We start from the raw sequence: 4,987 nt of genomic DNA on the forward strand, positions 1-4,987 counted from the left end.
TCTTCTTCTTCTTCTTCTTCTTTCCTTCCTCACCCTCGTCTTCTTCTTCTTCTCCTTCCTCATCCTCTTCTTCTTCTTCTTCTTCTTCTTCTCCTTCCTCGTCCTCGTCTTTTTCTTCTCCTTCCTCACCCTCGTCTTCTTCTCCTTCCTCATCCTCTTCTTCTTCTTCTTTCTCTTCTTCTTCTTCTTTCTCTTCTTCTTCTTCTTTCTCTTCTTCTTCGTCTTCTTTTCTTCTTCTTCTTCTTCTTTCCTCTTCTTTTTTCTTCTTCTTCTTCTTCTTCTTCTTTCTCTTCTTCTTCTCTTCTTCTTTCTTCTCTTCTTCTTCTGTCTGCTTCTCTCGTCCTTCCGTCTTCTTTTCTTCCTTCTCTCTTCCTCGTCTTCTTATTCTCCTTCCTCGTCCTCTTCTTCTTCTTCTTCTTCTTCTCCTCCTTCCTCCTCCTCTTCTTCTTCTTCTTCTCCTTCCTCATCCTCTTCTTCTTCTTCTTCTTCTTCTTTTCTTCTTCTTCTTCTTCTTCTTCTTCCATTCACACCTCACACTTCTTGCATGTCTTCTTGCATTACACACGAGATATTTTGTTTTACTGCAAAAGTAATTAACACGCATTATAATCAGGCATGTGACAATAGAAGATGCAGTGTGCCGTGATGCGTAAGTGTTAGATAATAATAATAATAATAATAATAATAATAATAATAATAATAATAATAATAATGATAATAATAATAATAATAATGATAATGATGATGATGATGATGATAATAATAATAATAATAATAATAATAATAATAATAATAATAATAATAATAATAATAATTTATTCTTTTTATATTTTTAATAATAATAATGGTTTCAAATTTTTCCACAAGGGCAACAATTTGGGGAGAGGGGGCTAGGTGATTACATTGGCCTCAGTATTTCACTGGTACTTAATTTATCGACTCCTAAAGGAAGAAAGGTAAAGTCGACTTCGGCAAAATTTGAACTCAGAACGTAAAGACAGACGAAATAATAATAATTGTTTCTTTATTGGCCACAAGGGCCGAACATAGAAGCAAATAGGGACAATACAAAGCAAGGGACAAGTGGGGTTTAACCCCCCAAAAATCGATTAAACAATAAAATAATGTCAATTAACAATATAATTAAACAATCAAAAATTCTCCAAAAGTGGAGAGTTCCACATAGGGACCACTGAGGAACCCCACACACCCTGGTTACCCCGAACGCGAGGTGCACCTCGGCAGGCGCTCCTCTCCTTCTCGACTCCTCCGGTTTACAAGCGAATGTTCAGAGTAGGCCTATTCACACGTGCCATCCTCGCCACATTCACCCACCTTTCAACAGAAATATTGGGGGTGGGGCAGAACTTCCTTCACTTTCACTTTCCTTTTCAGATGGAATTTGGAAAAGTCGACGAGGGCTTCGCCGAAGAGGAAAGCATCTGTCTTCAGACCTTTCAATCTCGCCCACAACACTACCTCCTTCGCCATAACCACCAAACAGATGAAAACTGACGTTTTTTTCTCGGCCAAAAGAAGGCGGCGGTGCGATCTTCACGGTGGACTCGGTTGATAACCGGATCCGTCCTACACGCGTCAACAAAGCTCCACAAGTCAGTAGTGCCCGGACACTGGACGAGTGCAGGCGGGGCGGTTTAATTGCCCTGCGTACACCTCGGACAGGTCCGTCAGACAGCACTTCCGTATCTGTAGGACTTGTCTCGAACCGACAGGGCTCCCTGGTAGCACTGCCAGGCCAGCGATTTCTGGAAGTTATCTATAGGCCCCCGGCCCGAAAGTCCTCCGGAAAAGACCAGCTGATTGATCTTTACCGACGCCCAGAATTACTCCGAGGACGTCATCGTTCTTTCCCGCCACCAATCCCTTATAGAACTCCATAATGGAACTTCAGATTGTCACTTTCATTTATTACCACGCAAGCGAGTACCCACTACAGATCTAGTTCTGGTGGCACTTCCTATATGATAATCTTCATCGCCCTTCTTCCCATATATGTAATGAAGAGCACGAATACCTCGCTACAGCAGGCGGCCAGCGAGTGTTTAATAGCCAGGTCCTCAGTTTTAAAAAACTTTCACCCCGACTAACTGCTTCACCCTCGATATACGGCCGATGTCCTGCTAAATATCGTGAAGGACCCTTTCTATCTAGGTGTTCGTTGCCATTCCGAGCCGTTTCGATTTACGACTAATGCAGTGTTACGTCACTATTTTCCTGGCTGTGTTTTCTAACGTTTCTGGTGGTGGTGATAGTCTGCCCTCTTCCCATCGATTTTTCTAAATTTTAAAATGGACGTCGCCATCTTGACGGAATTGCTTTTAAACGCCTCTCGAGCGATATTCTGGTGGGCTTAATATTACCCCTTACAGGGCCAAACAACCACAGAAAACCTAGTCACAAGTTCTTGGATTTTTCAGTAACAAATTGGAGCGAAAATTCCGAGCGAAAAACAGCACCAAACGGGTGTATAGAATGAATATAATGAAGACTTACTTCGAGCGTTCGAAAACACGTCCGACGTACTCCGCAGCAAATATAATGATAATAATAATAATCCTTTCTACTAGAGGCACAAGGCCTGAAATTTCGGAGAGGAGACTAGTCGATTACATCGACCCCAGTGTTTCACTGGTACTTAATTTATCAACCCCTAAAGGATGAAAGGCAAAGTCGGCCGCGGCGGAATTTGAACTCAGAACGTAAGGACGGACGAAATGCCGCTAAGCATTTTTGACGAGCGTGCGAAAGATTCGAATAATAATAATAATAATAATAATAATAATAATAATAATAATAATAATAATAATATAATAATAATAACAATGATTTTTTAGTAGTAGTTCGTTTGATGAAGACATCACCGTCTTAGACAGAATAATATTCATAAAAACTTTTTTTATGTATGTATTCTCATGCATATAGTTGCATATCTAGACATGTTCTTATTGATAAACTTCAGGAAAGTTCTACAGATTTTTACAGTTCCATTGATGGACTGGATCTGTAGCCTTCGAATTAGCTTTCTCCTTTCTGATTTTGAGAAGCGTAATTTCTCAAAATTGGTATTTAGGCAGTGTGTTACATATCCCAGAGCTCCAATAATTACAGGTATAAACCTGAACTTGTAATCTGGATAGAGTAACTGTAGATTTCTCAATAGTTCAGCATAGGTATTCTCTTTTTCACTGATCTTCAGCTTTATGTTATCATCCGTATGTATGTATGTATGTATGTATGTATGTATGTATGTATGTATGTACGTATGTATGTATGTATGTATGTATGACCCTGCCTCAGTAAAGCTGGACTCAAGAGTTATCTTCGTAGTCATAAAGCGAGACAGATGAGTGATAACCTGGCCACTGGTGGTGGTGTTACACACCATACTAATCATATCTGTTGGGCATGTGGAAGAAAGTGTAATTCGGCGGGAGGACTTAAACGACATGCAAAGGTACATGAAGCCCAGTTACAACTACAGTCGGCTACTGCCGGTAAAGGTTTTAGCTGCCAATTCTGTACAAGACATTGTAGATCTTTAGCTGGGCAAAAAAGTCACGTTCGATCACAGCACCAATAACAGTTAAGCTTCGTGCAATGGCCATACTCGATAACGAGGGGGCAACCATCATGTATGTATGTATGTATGTATGTATGTATGTAGACCAAGAAAAAAGTAACAAGAATGGATCAGTAGTTTAGTACAATTGTTTCATACTAAGAACATTTTATTTAAAGCTGCAAATATTACAGCAAATATAATGTCAAGTATTCATCAGCTAAATCACATATATGTTTTCCAAACATCCTAGAGAGTGTAAATATCCTTATGGAGTATTAGGAGTGAGTTCTATGAATTTGAAGTAAGATTATAAGCAGACTTTATATGTTTTCCAACAATGAACAGTTTTTAAAAAAAGTTTTTAAAATGATTATTAACTTCCCAGAGAAGGTAAATCCATCCATAAAGATGCAGATATAAGTTCCAGGAGACATGGTCACACACCGGTTCAGTTCACATCTAACTGTTGCAGACAGAATTTTATAGTAGCAAGAAAGACAGCGAGGTAGGTTTAGCCAAGGTAGGTTAGCCAAGGTAGGTTTAGCCAAGAATTTTATAGTAGCAAGAAAGACAGCGAGGTAGGTTTAGCCAAGGTAGGTTTAGCCAAGAATTTTATAGTAGCAAGAAAGACAGCGAGGTAGGTTTAGCCAAAGTAAAGAACATTCTTGTTACGTTTTTTCTTGGTTATAATCACCCCACATAATTTTATGGTTAATACCATAAAGAATTCTGGTGCATCTAAGTTAAGTACCATATTCATTTGAATTCATTTGAATCTTAATTGTTTTGCTGAAATTATGTATGTATGTATGTATGTATGTATGTATGTATGTATGTATGTATGTATGTATGTATGTATGTATGTAGACCTGAGGTATGTAAATATATGTGCGGTGTCTTGTGGAGGAGAGCTGAAGCTGAAAGAAGACCATACGAACAAAACGAAGATATCAGTAACCATTATGAAGTGTTATAGGGAATATCGGCTGGATTCGCTTTGTATAATCTCTCTCTATATAAAGCTGAAGTTGTCTGTGTGTGGCAGGTTTGGTAGCCTTCAACTAACACTATCTCCTCCGAGACCCTGTGGCGCAAGTTGACCAAAATTGAGAGTATGATAGAAGAAGGCTTGCTCTTCCTTCCGTAGAAGAAAACATTCAAATCGGACCATGTTAACACCAAAAATTATTTACATCAAAAAGGTGCTTTTTTTCAATGAAAATCCCTATTTTTTACGATTCTTTGACTGCTGTGTCGCCATTTTTCGGTGTATTTCAACCAGAAAAAAGTTCGCTTAAAGAGAATAACAAGCTACATAAGGCAAATTTTTTACTTTTCAAAAATTCCAATTCTAAAGGGTCGAAACAAACCCGAGCAACGCCGGGCGATACTGCTAGTGTCCTG

The sequence above is a fragment of the Octopus sinensis genome, unplaced genomic scaffold, assembly GCF_006345805.1.
Source record: "Octopus sinensis unplaced genomic scaffold, ASM634580v1 Contig01413, whole genome shotgun sequence".
Taxonomy (NCBI): domain Eukaryota; kingdom Metazoa; phylum Mollusca; class Cephalopoda; order Octopoda; family Octopodidae; genus Octopus; species Octopus sinensis.